Source organism: Pongo abelii, chromosome 10 (assembly GCF_028885655.2).
Source record: "Pongo abelii isolate AG06213 chromosome 10, NHGRI_mPonAbe1-v2.0_pri, whole genome shotgun sequence".
NCBI lineage: Eukaryota > Metazoa > Chordata > Mammalia > Primates > Hominidae > Pongo > Pongo abelii.
In genome coordinates, this window is record NC_071995.2 from 88,099,592 (window position 1) to 88,118,263 (window position 18,672).

An 18,672-nucleotide genomic window follows, 5' to 3' on the forward strand; every position below is an offset into this window, starting at 1 on the left:
TTTGAGATACTCCTAGGCAGAGCCCAGCTGTTTTCAGTGATTTATCCACAGGAGTTTAATTTCAATTGTATGCTGAGAAGTGGGAGGTAGTGATTATACCTTCTCCCAAATCTTTCTAGCACGCTAATGAACATTTTAAGGAATAGTCTCCAACTGAGATTAATTTGTCCTTCAAATATTCTCCTCTTAATTCACTAATGGCAATATCTGATTCACCACACTTTAAATGGAAGAACACAAGACCAAGCTTATAATGAAACTTATGATTTACTCATTTTGCAACTGAAAATGCCACAGAACAAATGTACCCTCTCTGCATCCTCCTCTACTACCTTCAAAGGAAAACTGTACTGGAAGTAACATTATACTACTACTTACTTCCATAAAAATACAAAAACTGGTTCCTTCAGCTCTTTTCATTTGCTTATTTCTCCTGATACCAAACTTCATACCAATGTTCATTTCTTCTTAACAGTATCATAAAATCGGGTGTGACTATTCAGAATTCCACCAGTAGTAGAATACCAATTAAATTATATGTTCATCCTTTTCACTCTTTAATCAAAAACCTAAAGGAAAGCATAAAAGACAAGTTTCAAATACCATAACTAGATGTTCACAGAATGGGACACAGAAAGGAACAAATGACATTTTACAAATACTAAATCCCACCTTTAGACTTCAGGGGGTTGGGGGCATGCAGGAATTATATATACATATATACACACACACATATATACAGAATGGAGAAATCATTAAAAAAAAAAATCCAAGGGTTTCAGCTCACTACAAACTAACCTAACTAGCCCCTACTTAACAAAAGATTTTTACACACTGACTACACATCCACGAATAATGAAGATAAAATGACTGGTGACCAAAAAACTAAAGATGCGTAACATACTGCCTTTCTTTTCCCTAAAAAAAAAAAAAAACCAATAACCCATATTTCAAACCATAGTGATTCCATAATAGAAATCAATCCCCTCGTGGAATACAGAAGGATTAAATGATATTTTTTGAAGTGGCCATTTGGCCTCCGTTTCATGTTTTCTTCTTGTGGGTGTAGAGAGAACCTGTCAGTGAGTGACATTCAGAGGTGCTCAATGACTAATGAGCCTGCAAACTAAGCTTTATCTGTTCTCAACACTATGCGGTTATTCATCTTATTTACTCTTCTGAAACGATCTCTTTGGCTCCTTGAGTTTTATGACTGTTTACTACTGCTGCTGGGGAAAATCAGAAGTAGTAAAGATGGTCACACACAGAGTAAGATTTCACACACTTTCTCCAACATATTTAGACAATGGGATATAGCTTCAAGACTAAGGATATGCCCTCTGGCCATGGCAAATAGGAAGCTATTTTGCGTGTGTCTTACTAACAAAAATCAAGACTTACCTTAAGAAGCAATTGAACCTGTATACACTGCCAGAAAGGCTCAATTTCAGCCATGCAAAAGTCAAAATCGTTTTGACATAAATTTTTAAAATTTAAACAAACAACTCTGGAGGGCCATTTGCAACTTATTCTCCAAGAACTTCTCATTCGCACATTTACATGCATACTAGCTGCTACTCATTGTGGTGGTCAATATGCTAGGCATCCATAGTGTTCGTAAAGTTAGGTGTTTTACAGGAATAATATAAAGTTCCTCTATTGCTGAAGCATCTAACTGGTAACAACTACATTTACATTTCCCATTTCATATTGTTACTTCCATGTTTTCTAGTTTGCACCTCTTGGTTTATACTCCAGAGTAGATCCAAAGCTACTTAAGGCATTAAAAAAAAAAAAATCACTATTTCAGGCTCTCAGAAAAAGGTAAACATTACAATAACTTTTAAGCCAAGCTTTTGAAAAGAAAGGACTTTTGAAGGTGGTCTAAGGTAGAGATTGGCCAAAATCACCCACAGCCTGAGTTTGCACAGCCAAAGACTAATAATTTTTATTACTTCACATTTTAAAGGCTTAAAAATGAAGAACACACAACAAAGACAGTCTTCAAAGCCTAAAATACCTAATATCTGACCCTTTACAAAAATATTGGCCTCTCCCTGGTCTAAGGCAACCAGCTGCTAAAATTAGCTCTATATCCACATAATGGAACTAGTCTTTTAAAAAATTCACTTCATACCATTGGAATCAGTCTCCAGGACCAAGACTTAAGAATCTTGATTTTAAAAAGCTCCTGTGGAACTTCTGAGCCAGGAGGATAATGGCAGTAGCCTGATCCCAATCTCTCTTCTCCCCAAAAAGCACAATATCATAAGAAGTACAAATAAAACCATAGGTAACCTCCAGTATTAATAGCAGATGGAGTACCACAAACTTCAAATTACCTGTAAGTAGAGAAATAAATGCCAAAATCCAACAAAGCTCCCTTGGCCAATGCAAGTCTGAGGGTACATCATAGGAGAGGGGAGGCTTAAGACTCTGTGACAAAAGAGAAAAGGGGACCAAAGGACATAGAGGAGTATGGACAAAATCTCCTACAGAAAAGAAAGGCCAACACACACTGACAAAATACTAAGTACTAGAATTTGATATTTCACAATATCAGCTATACAAGAGATTGAAAGGGAATAGCAGCGGAAATGGCAGGCACAATTAGGGCTTCTGGGGGAGAAGATAAACAGAGAAGGGAGGTGTCCCTTGGAGATATGGCAGTGAAGGAAAAGAAGAGAAAATTAGGGATCTTATAGAAACCAAAGAGAAAGACACATAAACTCCTGCCTCCTCTTCACCACCACCATTATCCATTAAAAAGATGTACTTCACTATTTTGACAATAGGCATTCTTAAACTAAGAACCTAGTTCACAAACTACCAAGGAATAAAAGAAAATAAAAATCAAGCCAACTCCATAGAAAAGGAACTGGAGGAAGAAAAAAGAAAACGCAAATCACATTTCAGCTGATGAACATTCTCTCTACAAAACAATTATCCCCTGCCCCATACACACTCCACGAAATGGAAGAAAACTGTAAAGCAATACTTCAAATTGAATTAAATACTCAAGCAAGTATTTGCAGATATTAACAACAGAAACAAAAATCACCTGGAACCAAAAATTCAAAAACTAAAAAGAGAGATGAACACAAATCCAGGAAGAAATACAATGACACCTGATCATTCTCAGGGAGGAAATTGAAAGAAAAAAGACAAAATTATTTTGGAAATTAAGAATTACAAAATGCTCATTGGAGAATGGATTTCGAATAGAAAATCTAGCAAGGGTCACTGAAGAAATTAAGAAAAATAAGAGAATGAAAATTAGATTTTTTAAAAAAGGAGTAAGGGTCAAGAGGTAGTAGCTGAAACAGAAAACGTGCAAGAGATCCAACACTGTATAACTGGAGTCTTTTCAGAAACAATGGAAAAGAACTAGTATTTAAAAACTATAATTCAAGAAATCTTTCCACATAGAAGAGGCAATCTAAACCAGCATAATGAAAAGGTCCACTGTATATCTGGAAAACTGGACCTAGAACAATCTACTTCAAGACATGTACTAAACTAGTTTACTTCAAAGATTAAAAAAAAAAAAAAACCCCAGAGCATCAGAACAAAAAAACAAACATTACTTTAAAAAGTAAGAAAACTAGACTTCAAAAACATACAAAGAAAGATAACCGTGGAACAGCATTTTCAAGCAACTTCAGAATGTGGGAGCCGAGCTTTCCTTCAAGCATTAAGTATACAAAAAGAAAAACAAACAGTTTTGAATGTACAAGAACTCAGCAATACATTGGAGCATTCCTAAGGAATTTATTAGAGAGTAAAATTCATCCAACCAAGAGCTAATCTGGGAAGCTTTAGCAAAATGACTAATGGCAAGCATTTAATATATCTAATTGTAGGACTAAAACAAAAGTAGAACACGGTAAAAAGAAAAGAATGCATATGTTACACACACGCTGATAACGTAGGAAAAATGCACAGATATACTGAATAAAATGACAGAAGAGAAAATCCCCCAAAAATAAGAGATTAAAGACCTCTATGAAAATAAATCTTAAAACCTAAATGAAATAATTTGTTAAGAAAATACAGCTTACCAAAACTGACCATAACAGAGATACATGAAACAGACAATGTTGCAAAGAAAAATCCCTATAATTTTTTTTTTTTTTTTTTGAGACAGAGTCTCACTCTGTCACCCAGGCTGGAGTGCAGTGGCGTGATCTCGGCTCACTGCAACCTCCGCCTCCCAGATTTCAAGCGATTCTCGTGCCTCAGCCTCCTGAGTGGCTGGGATTACAGACGTGTACCACCACGCCCAGCAAGTTTCTTATGAAGCAAATAAAACACTGACATCTAAACCTAATAAAGTAAGAGAAAATTTAGATCAACATTACTTACAAAAATTGATGCTAATATTTTAGTTAGGATTTCTGCAAATAGTCTCCAAACGGCATGAAGAAAAAATATACCATGATCAAGTGGAATTTATACCAGGAATATATAGTCCAATATTAGAAAATCTGGTAAACAGAAATAAATGAGTACTTTACATTATAAATTATATCCACCTCAGTCCTAAAGTCAATTATCTTAATTAATGGGGAAAACTAGAGGCATTTAATATAGAAGGCAAAGGATGCCTGCTAGTTCCACTACTATTTAACATCATTCTAAAGATATCAGTAAAGAATTAGACAAAACAAAACAACTAGAAACATAAGAATTAGGACGGAAAAATGATCTCTACAGATGACATAATAGTAGACCTTGAATATCACGGACTGAGAGCCAATGAAAATTAATTCAATGAAACAACTAAGTATAAAAATTAAAACATACATAAAATAGCCTTTATATACACAACTAATAACCAATTACAAAATATAACAGAAAACTCCACCACAATAGCAACCAAAAAAGATTAAAGACACTTAAGAATAAATTTAACAAGAAATGTTCAAAATCTATATAAAGAAAACTGTAAAAACACCTGAAATATAACATGGTAGACTTAAACAAAGAGAGACATTCTTTGTCATGATTAGGACTTCTCTAAGTCAATTTGTAAATTTAATGCAAGCCTAATAAAAACAACAAGCTTTTTTCCTGAAACTAAACAAGCTGGTGTTTATAGGGAAAACGAAACATGCAAAAATAGCCAAGAAACCACAGCGAAGAATAAAGATGATGGAAATATTAGCTCTCCCAGATACTAAAATACACTGTAAAGTCCCTATGAATAAAACAGTATGGCACTGATAGATAAAAAGACCAATGGACTGAAATAGAAAGTCCAGAAACAGATCTAACTACATACAGAAATAAATATATGACAATGGTAGTAGCTTAAATCATTTGTGAGGGAGAGGAAGCAATAATGGACTTTTCCATAAACTGTGTTGGGACTACTGAACAGTCATTCAAAGATAAAATTAGATCAATTTCTTATACCATCATAAGAATAAATTCCAAATGGAACAAAGCAATGAAACTACACAAGAATTAGAAGAAAACATAGGTGAACCACCCTGTAATCGGAGTATAGGGTAAGGTTTAACTGTGACTTAAAAATCAGAGGCATCAAATAAGCATGATAAATTTGACCACAAAATTAAACTTCTGCATGGCAAAACACAACATAAGCAAAGATGAGACAGAAGTAACAAATTTGGAGAAAATATTAGCAACATCACAGAAAAAGGGCTACTTTCCCTAACATATAAAATAAATGTTTTAGTTGAGGGAAAAAAGAATCAAATCTCCTAAAGAAGAATGATTGAAAGCCATAGACAATTCACCAAAATATAAAAATAGCCCTTAAAAAAATAAGAAAAGATGTTCAACTTCACTCAAAAAAGAAATGCAAATTAAAACTATGCTGAAAATATCATCTCTCATCATTCACATTAATGAAAGTTCAAAAGCTGGAAAATATTGTTTGGCAAGGTTTGGAGGAAACAATCAATTCACCAGCAACGTACGTAAAATGTCATACGGCAATTTTAAAACTTAGTCACAATTTTTCTTTTACACAGCCATGTGGAGAGGTGTAGTCTATGTCCCTACACTTGAATCTGGGCAGACTTAGTACTGCTTTGGCCAAAAGAATATCACAGAAGCAACATTATGGGACTTGAAGCCAGGTCAGCTTCTGTCTGATTGTCTTGTTATGCCCACTCTTCGGATATGCCCTATCAGAAGTCAGGCTCCCAATTCCGTAAAGAAGCGTAAGCTACAAAGAGAGGCCATGTGTACATGTCTGGTTGACAGTCTAAACTGAGCCCAATATCAGCAGTCATTCCAGCCTAGGCACCAGATATGAATGAAGAAATCAACATATAATTCTAGCCCGTAACTATTCTGTCCAGCCCCCGGTCATTTCAGACTTTCTAGTGAAAGTTCCAGACAGTGTAGAGGAGAGAACAAGTCACCCCGATGTCCCCAACCCAAATTTCTGACTGAGGATCCCGGAGCATAATAAAACAACTGTTTTACACAATTAAGTTTGGGGTGGTCTGTTATGTAGTAACGGATTGCTAGAGAAGGGAATCTGACAATAGCTAATAAAACTATATATTAATTTACCCTTCATTCCAGCAATCTCAATTCCAGGAATCCACTTCGAAGATAAACCTTAGCACTATGAAAATACAAATGAACCAAGTTTTTCATTGCAGCATTATTAATAAATTCAAAATGCTGGAAACTACTTGAACATCCTAACGTTTGGAATATGAAGAATGGCCAAATACCATACAGCTATAAAAAAGAATGAAGACAATGTCTTCAAGTCAATATGGTGGAATTTCCAAGATATATCCATTAGGGGGGAAAAAAAGCAAAGTACAAAACACATGCTACTTTCTGTGTAAGAAAGAAGAAATAAGAAAACATACATGTCTATTTTTGGAAAAGAAACACAGAAATAATAAATCAAAAAACATGAAAATTGGTTACTTACAAAAAGAGCAGGGATGGGAAAGTAGAAAAGGAAAGGACTGACTGTACATTTTTTGTGTAGGCAGTTCTGAACTTTTAGAAGCACATTAACGTTCTACATATTCAAAATGTAAAATTGAAACAAACTGGGTTGGGGCAGAGGGCCAAGAATTAAATGTGCTAACACTGGGAGCTACCATTCTCGCTATGGAAGAATAAAGACAAAAATGGGATGAGGGGAAGGCAAGGAAGAACCCTGTAAACTGGACTGGAATTGGAGCTATCAGTATGAACTCATGTTTCATATATATTTATACACAGCTACACACACATATACACACAACATATACATGCCTATCCACTTCTTAAAACACAAGAACCTCTGAAGGATTAGGGAAACAGTGGTCATTCAGACTTCATAACAAATTAGGACTGTTTCAGCACTCAGCTAAAATCAGCCACACCAAGAAAAGAGTAATTTTTAAATGAAAAAAAGTGAGTTATTTTAGAGCAGGTATTACAGAGCTTTATGTTTACTGTCTAAAACTTAATCTTTTCCTTTTGGTCCATTTGAGATTGGACAGGGGAGAGAAACTTGGCTTCTCTCCCTCTTGCTTATTAACCCATATTAATCTAAACAGGACCCCCATGTCTCATTTTACTAATACGAGCGATTTCATTTCCTTTTAGAATTTCCTTGACCATTGTTTACAGTTGTAGTTCTACAGAAAAATTCATTTCAATTTCTAAATCAACGAAAGAGAACTTTTGGAGCACAATCCAATTTTAGTAACTGCCTATACTTTAAACTCAAAAAGTTTGTTGAAATTAAGTAAACTCTAAATTCCAAGCTTCAGGCACCAGTCTACCTAATTTGTATTTCTCAATGTAGCCTCCTCCATTACCATATTTTATTGTGAGAATCATTCATAGATGCAATTTAGCAGGATGATCAAGGGAGTGCCTCACCAAGAGTGGGACATTTGACCAAAAATCTAAATGAGGTGATAAGTAGTCTGGGAATTAAGTTCCTTAATAATAAAGCCTAGAGTCATTTTTCCTCTTGTAACAGACAACAGAAGTGCTTGCTTTTAACCTCCAATCAAAGTATCTCTTCAACTCACTGAATTGGGAAACGTAACTATGGGTAAACGAAATCAATGTTTCACCAACATGCCCACTATGTCTTCTATCTCCCACTGCAATCCCTCTGGTCACTACCCTCCCTCCCTCATCCTCAGGACAGTTTCCCTCATTTCAGGGGCTTTCTTCAACAACTTCTTTCAATCCAAACAGTAAATACGAAATCAGTGACTCTCAAAGTATGGTCCCCAGACTAGCAGTATCAGCATCACCATGGAGCTTGGCAGAAACGCAAATTCTCAGACCCACTCCAGACCTCTTAAGTCAGAAACTCTGGGGGTGTGGCCTCACCAAGCCTTCCAGGTGATTCCAGTGCATGCTAAAGTTTGAGAACCATGTTTTAGTTGACTAAAATTACATTTTAGTGTGAATTTCTTTGCTTTCTCTATTATGGACTGGATTGTGTCCCCCTAAAATTCCTATGTTAAAGCCTTAAATTCCAATGTGACCATATTTGGCAATAAGGTCTTAAGAGGTAAGCATTAAAAGAGGTCTTATGGGTGGGACCCTAATCCAATAGAACTGGTGTCCTTAAGAAGAGATACCAGCGAAAAGGCCATATGAGGACACAGCAAGAAGAAGGCCATCAGCAAGCCAAGGAGAGAGGCCTCAGGAGAAAACTTACCTTGCTGACACCTTGATCTTGGAATTCCAACCTCCAGAACTATGAGAAAATAAATTTCTGTTGTTTAAGTCACCTCGTCTGTGGCATTCTGTTACAGAGCCCTAGCAGACTAACCGATCCACTTTTGCTTCGGACATTACTTAATTTTAATATACTTTTTATCTCCAGGTATGGAATGAAAACACTACCATTTTTAAAGAAAGAAAATTTTCTAAAATTTCCTTCAGCATGTGTTCTTCAAGGCACTCTTTCACCATTTTTAGATGATGGATTATTTTATACCCTAATCCCTTGAAAAGATAAACCAAAAGTATATCCAGCTTAAGCTGTTAGAAATGTATTTCCAAGTACTAAATAACGCAGTTTCAATATCTACAATCCATTGTAATTAGACTTACTCTTTACCCTAAGCAAAGACCAGACCCCCTTCTCAAATTCCTTTCCTCTCTTCTCCCCTACTACAAGAATGCCAGATACTGGTATGCTTTTGCATACACTCACTTTTATTTTACTTTGTAGTTATAATTTTTAAAACCATAACTGTATTTTGCCTTTTATCCAATGTAACAGAACATATCATTAAACCTTCCAAAATAATTTCCCAAGGAAATTTTAGCAAAATTTGTTTTACAGTGAGTATACTCTTAAGAAATACTACTGTAATAAATGAATGTTATGGCCAACTAATTATACTGATAAACAACCTAACTGGTCTAAGAGCACTCTCTGGACAAAGGCCATTTCCATGTTTCACTATGCCTACATCGGTGCACGGCATATTTATGTTCATTCTCAACATGAAATTACATGATTCATGTATATGGTCTATATACATGCACAGATGCACATAAATTTATATTAAAGTGACAATAAGTGTTATTACAGCGGCCACATACACATTAAGAGAAAACTGAGTATTAGTCCAGATAAAAATATATATAGATCCTGTCTCTATCATATATCTATAATTCCTTTAATATAATACTCCTTCTGGGGTTACTAATACAGTTGACCCTCTCTATCTGTGGGTTCCGTATCCAACCAACCACGAATAGAAAATATTTGGGGGAAAAAAAAAGGATGTATCTGAGCATTTACAGACATGTTTTTCTTGTCGTTATTCCCTGAACAATACAGCATAACAACTATTTACACAGCATTTAATTGTTAGGTATTATAAGCAATCTAGAGATGATTTAAAGTACAGCCATGCACTGCATAACGTTTTGGTCAACAAGGACAAACCACAGATTTGATAATGGTCCCATAAGATTATAATACCAATTTTTACTGTACCTTTTTTATGTTTAGATACACAAACATTTACTGTCGTGTTACACTGCCTACAATATTTAGTACAGTAACATGCTATATGGGTTTGCAGCCTAGAAGCAACAGGCTATGCCACATAGCTTAGGGGCTGCAGTAGGCTATACCATCTAGGTTTGTGTAGTACACTGTGTGACATTTGCACAGTAACGAAATTGCAACACATTTCTGTATATGGGAGGATGTGCGTAGGTTACATGCAAACATATTTTACTTGAGGTACTTGAACATCTGTGGGTTTTGCTATCTAGGTGGGTGGAGGTGGGGTGGTCCTGGAATCAATCCCCCATGGAAACTGAGGGACAACTGTACTTTCAACTTATTAGGCAGTAAGGCCAAGAAAGTGGTCAAATCACCTAGTGTCTTTCTCACTACAAGAAACATTAAGTTTTATTCCATACACTCTATTTACTAAGAGAGAAAGATACTAATATTTTGGGATTAAATTCAACATGGGATTAAAATAAATGCTGCTTAAACAGCAATGTTAGTATTTTACAACTTATAATAATACTTACTTTTTAAAGTTTAAATCAAACAAAATATATTTCATATATTTATTTAGGAACCATTAAAACATATCCAAGAATTCACTGGACTGTGAATTAGGAGGCAAAACTCATACAGTATGTGCAATATCACCTTTTCCATCAGTTTAGTTATATGTAGAATACTAAATCAGATAGTTATTTAAAAACAAAAACAAAAGTAAACTAAAACAAAGAACATGTAAGAGCACTCTCCTCCAGGTGAGGAGAGGAAAATCAAGACCACAGTGCTGACAAATCCAGAGCTCCTATGTAAGCACCCAAAGGCACTCACTTTCTTATAAATTAGACATCATTCCACACCAAGGCTCTCAGCACGCAGGACTCTAACCCAAGGAGAAGATATGGCCTTCAGCCAAGGTCAGATTTTTGTCTGTTCACTGTGCCAGGTGATGAATTTACAGCACTTTATTTCATGTAACTGTTGAGGTCTCATCAATGTTACTCTTCATTACTGAGGATAACTGAGTGAACTATAAATAAAGCAGCAGTTCAAACTATTCACTGCACAAATGTTTTAGGTTATAAAATATCTGGAGACCCACATAATTTTTTTCACAACTATTATAAACTGCTGAATAGGGGAGTGAGCTCCAGGGATCAGAAGTCAGACTTCTAGCTCTGGACTGTACATTTTAATGAAACTACTTTATCCTAAGTCTTGCTCATTTAGCACTAACTATGATAAATAAATGGATAGACAATAAGTTTCAATTTATATAGGACAGAGACTACCTGCTTTGGCCAATATTATCCCCAAAATCCAGCCTAGTATCTGAAACTATAGGTGGCACTACATACAGCTGGCACTCAAATTCTTTGCTGAATGAATACTACTTTTGTCACAGTTTAGGAAAGCTAAACACTGAACAGTGGAACAGGCACTAAGGTGGGAGTCAGATCTAGGCTTTCATCCTTACTGTAGGATCTTGGGGCAGGTTGCTGTGTACCTGGGACTCAGTTTTCTCATCTGTTAAAGGGTTGGACCAGGTTTTGAAAGCACTTTTCTAGCTCTAAAATTCTTTGTCTACCTGCCAAATCCTCCTTATGTCTCCCAGTCAAAGTATAAAATATTGGTTTTGCCATCCATAAGCTTAGGGCTAATCATATCTTTTGCTTATAGGTTCCTTTACCAAAAAATACACAGGAAGAAGCCTTAACCTTAGTTGTTATTTAGATTCATTATCAAATTCTCTTTGATAGTTCAGAACCTTAGTTCACCACATTCATTGACTTCAGTGAATCTAAAAACCATCTATTCTGATTGGCAATAAACAGATGCTCTTTAGATGTTGTTTTCGATGCTAGCACTCTTTTTAAAACTTACGTACAGTATGTATTTCAGCTTCTCTTGTCAGGTCCTAACAGGGCTACAAAATAAAATACAAGCCACCCAGTTAAATTTAAATTTCAGATAATCAACAAATAATTTTTTAATCCCATGTATGTCCTATACAATACTTAGGACACTCATACTAAAAAAAAATTATTCACTGGCAATCTGGTCCTGATTTCCTAGTGTCATAAATTAACAGTTTCCAAAGAAATGTAATTTTACAATGCAGGTAAACACGAAATAAAATTTAAACTTTCTTTGATTCAGAAGGAAATTGGGTCTTCCAGCAGCTGAGTATAAACTCACTCTGTCTCCCAACCTACCACACTTACAAAACATTGGAAATGAACTGTAAAATGGCGTTTCCATCTGGCCTGCCTTTCTGGCCCCAGACAAATGCACTCAGAGGCACATCATGCCTCTGAGAGGGAATTTAAAAACATTAAATTCCCAATTTGCAGCTCTGGGGCTGCCTTATTCCACATCTGGCCCATATTTAATATGGTTTTTTACTCCTTATCTATTTGTTAATTTGCTATATATTTGCAGACTTCTATTTGTCTATTTTAAACACACATATTATAAACTAGTAAGGGAGATACCTTTTGTATCCTCACCTTCATCTCCTATCCTTCCTCATATACATAGTACACACAAAGTCATGTATACAGAAGTTTAGCAAACATTTTCTGAATATCAAAAGTTTAGCAAATGTTTTCTAAATATTAAATGTCATTGTAGAATACTGTAAATACAGAAATTTTAATGGTCTGAATTGAATTCCTACTAATCCTAACACAAACCTAGAATTCAACTTTTGAATAAATTCCTATCAATTGCTTTACTTTTCTATAGTTTAGGCATAAAACGTACAGAAACCCCAGTTATGAACTTTCTGTATGCTAGGATTCTTTGTGGTGAGCTTTTACTGAATAGCTAAGATACTCTAAACCCTGTCCTATATGCTGCTTACTATGTGGTATGACTATAAAGCAATAACAGATATTTCAAAATAAATACCAGAACATATATAGCCTAATAAATGTTTATTTTTCTACCAAGAATTAACTTAAATCATTCTAATAATGCTGCCATTGCTTAAAACATTTGCTCTCCTTTTTTGAAATTTCCTTTATACTCTGGGATACTTTTTAAAGAAAATATCCTCAATGACAGCAAATCTTTTTTTTTTTTTGGAAGATTTATCATTAAGAGTAATTCTGTATAAAAGTCTTATTAATAAAGTGGGTAGCTCACACATTGTAAGTATAGGGACATTGGTAAAAATTGTATCACAAATATTGTTGTTTATCAGAGGCAAGGCAATAAAGTGTCTTGCAATACAGGATCCCCTGAATCAACTCAGAATGTCAACAACTTAAGTCCAAAGAACTTGCTCATTCTTGTGAGTTGAATTAAACAGTTTTGCTTTAAAAAAAAAAAAAAACGAATAAACACGTATTTTACCATTTATTACTTACCACTTACTAATTTTGACATGAACGCTTTCTAAGATCTTGATTATTGTGTTTTTCTACTACAGACCTTAACTATTTTCCCCTGCTATCACTGGAAATACCACATTTAATCAACAATTACTATTTTCTCCTAAAACTTCTGGTAGTATAAATTCTCCCTTTAAAATCAGGATAATATCAAATCTTCACTGCTTGTCACTTTAAGTGTGTGGCACAATATTCCCACAACCTAAGGAGAACTGGATTTAAATCTGGCTTTTTTGCAGTCAATATTTAGAATCAATAAGAATAAACCAAATCCCTAGCCTCTTGTACATTTTCCATCAATCTTTGGGTAAATTAGGCAAGCACTTTAAGAATCACCCAAGAACATTTTAATTCCAAAAAGGAAAAACAATCTAGCTCTTGACATTATTTCAAACTTCTAGTAACATGTGAGAGGCTCAACTGTGTACAGCAGAAAGAGCAGTGGACTAGAGTTAGACAGCTGGGCCCACATGCCTTTCTGCCATTCAGCATTTGGGCATGTAAACTGACTCATTTCTCTGTCTATAGGGAAAAAAATCATCATCCTATTGAGAGGGCTATTATATGGATTAAATGATACCGACTGTTACATGCAACATGCTTCTGATACAATCAGTCCTCTTCTAACTAAAAAAGAAAATCAGATTCTTTATCCTTATGACCTCAAATATTAAAGCCTATAAGCCAACTCCATTTTCTTTAAGGAAAGCAATGGTCTGAAGCCTGTGACTGTTATTAGTATAATATTCAAACTCTTCTCCATGTCAAAAACACTTATTTATTCACCAGAATTGGGTTATATTTGCCATAAGCTAAAACTTATCATTATAAAGACAAACCTTTATTAAATATTTTACATAAAAATCTTCTGTCAATGTACCACATAATTTATCCTAGACAATTTGTAAAAGTCAAACATACTTAACCAGGAAGTGATCACTCAGGATTATTACTCAGTTTGTTTAAGACTTATAATACATGTCACATACTATGCTAGGTCCCAACAAAGAACTCAGTCTATCTAGGGAGACAGATTTGCAAACAGATAAACTTAAGAGCTATATTTCTGACTCAAATAATCATTCTTTCCACTTCCCAGCATTCTTAGCCCACAAAACAGGAAATTCCACCCCTTTTTCCACATTGAGTCTATGGGAATTTGAATCCCTAATTTTTGTTTAAAATATCTCTTAGAAGCCTATAATTAAGAAGTAACACTGAAACCAAAAGCTAGCTTATACACAGATTGCCTGTCACAAGTCAGGCAAAGCAATTAAAGAATTTGCCAACTCAGAAAATCACAGAATTTTCAAACTAAGAAAGGACGGTGTTTCCTTTTCATGCATTAGTACTCAGGGTCACTATTACATTAAGGACAAAAATAAAAATTAAAAACACAAAGACAATTAAAAAGCTGGGATTAACCAGTAGGAAATTCTAATGAAACCTATACACTTTAAGTTTCAAAGTTACAGGTCAATGACATAGCTGCTAAAGAGGTTAAGATCATAGAACATAGGTTAAAAAAAAAAGCAACATGCTACCATGATGTTATTCTTAATCAATGGCCAAAATGATTTAGTTGACTTAAAACTCAGGCTAAGACTCAAATTTTTCTATATTGAAGAAAGTGTACTATGCCTAGACGACAGCAGATCCTTGAATAATATTTCGTTTAACATGGTTTCATTACGACATTGATGAGAAAAAACAAAATCGATTCCAGGCTGGGACGACTGTGTGGAATCTTCACCTTCTCCCTACATCTGCATGGGTTTTCTCCAGGTATTCTGGTTTTCTCCCACATACTAAAGATGTGCTTCAGGGAGAGGCTCTGGCCACTCATGACCCTGAACTGGAATCAGCAGATCAGAGAAATGAATTAATAATTACAAATTATTGTCAAATAAAAATACTAAAGTATACAATAATCATACAAATGCTCTATAATAAATGATGTGGTATGAGAGCAATCTGCAAGCTTGCTGTTTTTATGATTGTTTTTGAACTTTGTGTGGTAGGAGGTGCTCCTTACAATTTTCACTTAGCAAACATTTATTCTTTGATTTAACCCACTACCTACCATGACCACTGTCACTCACTGATTCACCAAAAATTGGGTTGTCTTATTTTATTAATCTTTCTTAAATGTATGTATGGAATTACACTTATTTCAATGTTTAATATCAGATAATTGGTAATGTTCTTGTGACCAGAAATATGCCATAAGAAACTTAACTCTTGTTTATATCGACTAGTCTATGCTAAAATTGGTTTCGTTACACGTCATTTCACTTAATGTCGCAGTGTCCAAGAACCTATCGACCACACTGAGGATGTACTGTATGCTTCTGTCAGTAAAGTATTTCTGAATGTATACTTAATTTTTCATTTTACTCCCTACAACTAATATTAAGCCAATAATTTATTTTCTGTTATTTCAGAATTAAGTAAATACTGAATATGAAGTGATGGCAACACAGAAAAGGAAATGACTGTGCCTAGGGAAGCTGCAGCAATGCCTTATCAAAGAACTGACCTTTAAAGTGAGTCTTGAATGAAGAGTCCTATTTTGTAATATTTAGGCAAGGGGAGTATGATTTACAAAGGCATACACAATGAAAAGATTGGGCATGTCTTTAATACAGGAAGAACTCCTGCTTTGATACGAAGTAACCATTGTGACAGCAGGAATGGAGCAGTATAGAGGGCTCAGAGTTTAACTGGACACATTCATTAATTAAGTACTAACTTAATGAATAATCTAAATGATAAGCACCTAACTTTCTGGACAGGACAGAAGAACTTCATGAAGGAGCTTCATAATGAGTCCTAAAAAAATGACTAGTTCGGATGAGGACATTCCAGATAGGAAGAGCAGCACACAGCCATTGCTTTTTAACCAAATTGTCCATGCCTATTAAGTTTTGTGAATTCTTATTTTTTACTTTAAAAACCTTCTTTTCCACCACTAAAATGTAAATTTTCAATTAGTTCCTATGATACTTGTGCTTGATTCTAAATAGTCTTTCTAGTTTCTGAAATTTGCTCTCTTTCATCTGCAGTGTGCTGGCAAACCAGTTATCAAAATGTATTTAAAATATGAATAAATACAGCAAGTAAACCCCTAAAGTGGAGTAAGGTGCTGAGAGTCTTGATTCATGAACTTCTGGCAGCTTAGAGGGCTTTTCTGCCAATTTCCTGGTTCTCTACTTTGTTTTACATGGTTCAGGAAACTGGATAAATAATAGCCTTAGGCTGGGAGAAAAATTATCCTACACTTTTTTCCATTCTTCTTCTATTTCTGCTTTCTCTTTGATTCTTCCCCATTCCAGTAGCATTCCAGATAGCAATTAGTCCACTAAGTTACATTCCAGGACAAGAAGACTGGTTTCCACTGACCTTAAAATTAGAGGAATGTCATGGTACAATTAATTTGATACATTTCATCCTTTTATACCCATAACTGTTCTAAGTAATTAAGAATTACTTGAGTAGCCAAAAGAAACACTTGCATGAATGTTCAAATACATATATAGACAGATGTGCATCTACTAACTAGATATAAAAAAGTTATATTCAACTACATAATCTGTCCTATTCTCTCTCCCTCTCATATCCCTCTTACAACTGTCACCTTAATTTTAAAAAATCCCCAATGCCACTATAATCTATGACTTTTAATGACAACCTCAAACTCCTTCTGTACATGTGCAGATCTAGATTAAACTATAATCTCTCAACATCCCCCAAACCACTCAAAGTTTCCTCCTTTCAACTCCCTAGAGTATCTGCTTATGGGGGGGTTACCTGGTATCAAATACATTGAAGGGCCATGGCCAAAGAATCTGCTCAAAAGAGCTTTCCCTCCACTCGGGAATAAGGCCTTCAACCAACACAGTTCCCACTTGTGGAAACATTTAATTTAAATCTAGGGCCACAGGTATACTTCAGGAAGGGAGACAGGAGGAGCAAGTCCGACATTATGAAAAACTGATAGCCTGGCTTGCTACCTAGGCTGTGTGCAGAAGTACAAACAGAGCTCAGCACAACTTAGAAAACCCTCCAAATGTAATTGTGACAGAAGGCCAGATATCACCATCAAGAATTCTAAGAACTGGCCAGGCGCAGTGGCTCACGCCTGTAATCCCAGCACTTTGGGAGGCCGAGGAAGGGGGATTGCTTGAGCCCAGGAGTTTGAGACCAGCCTGGGCAACATGGCAAAACCCTATCTCTACAGAAAGTACAAAAACTAGCCAAGCATGGTGGCACACGCCTATAGTCCCAGCTACCTGGGAGGCTAAGGTGAGAGGATCACCTAAGCCCATAGAGATCGAGTCTGCAGTGAGCCATGATCGTGCCATTGCACTCCAGCCTGGGCAACAAGAGCGAGATGCTGTTTCAAGAAAAAAAAAAAGAAAAGAATTATAAGAATAGAATACAATGGTAGCAAAACTACTGAAGTTTGAAGGTTTGACAGCAGATTCTAGAACGCTTTTCTTTACTTGTATAAGAATAGCTGGAAACAATATACCCCTATTCATTATAGAAGAGATCACAGACCAGGAATGGGACATGTGCACACACTTAGACTGGTTCTGGAAGCATACAGCACCTGATGAATCACTGCACAAAAAAGGAAACCAAGAAGGAACACCAGACACTGAGCAAGGCTGACTTAAAGCTCTGCATAACAGTCTCTCCTCTCAGCAGGTCACAGTTGTTACTGTCTACCATAGCAATCATATAAATATTTTTTAAAAGAAATATTTATCTCAAATCTGAAATTTTCTACTTGAAATGAGAATTAAAAAAAAGAAAAAAAGTCATATACGATGCCACAGAAAGAGCCTGCCAAGACACCTTTAAATTTCCCTAAAGTTTTACCTCGTTTACAATACTGAAACTTAACTTTTTTGGACTAACTCTTTAGTAGTTGTATTTCAGTTTAGATGTCAAACTTTTGAAGTTTTCTCCTCTATTAAAAAAAAAACAAGATGGATACATTAATCTGTTAAGCAACATTTTACAAAAACATCTACTCACTGGCATTTTTAAATAATAATACCCATTTCCATCGGCTGCTTCTTAGTATTCTATTTAGTAAAGTCTATCCTGCTCTTTAGAAGCAGGGATAGTAAAATTTTTGTTTCACAAAAAATTAAATTTATATAACATAGTTACAAGAAAATATTTCCAATCTTTGTGTCATTTACCTGACATATCATTCAGCTCAAAGTTAAAAGAAACAGTATCTGTGATAAATTCTCACCCCAAGCA

The 18,672-nt window shown here is 35.3% G+C and overlaps 1 protein-coding gene across 4 annotated transcripts in view; it reads right to left on the reverse strand.

The window, feature by feature from the left end:
• Positions 1-18,672, reverse strand: part of ATP2B1 (ATPase plasma membrane Ca2+ transporting 1) — a 119,601-nt gene that overhangs the window by 87,541 nt on the left and 13,388 nt on the right. For 2 of the 4 annotated variants that reach the window (XM_063712218.1, XM_054527483.2), the window contains exon 1: positions 379-524. The exons of the other annotated variants lie outside the window; for them this stretch is intronic. The gene's annotated coding sequence lies outside the window, so the exon portion shown is untranslated. Of the gene's footprint in view, positions 1-378; positions 525-18,672 lie in introns of those variants that run through there. 4 annotated transcript variants of the gene reach the window in all.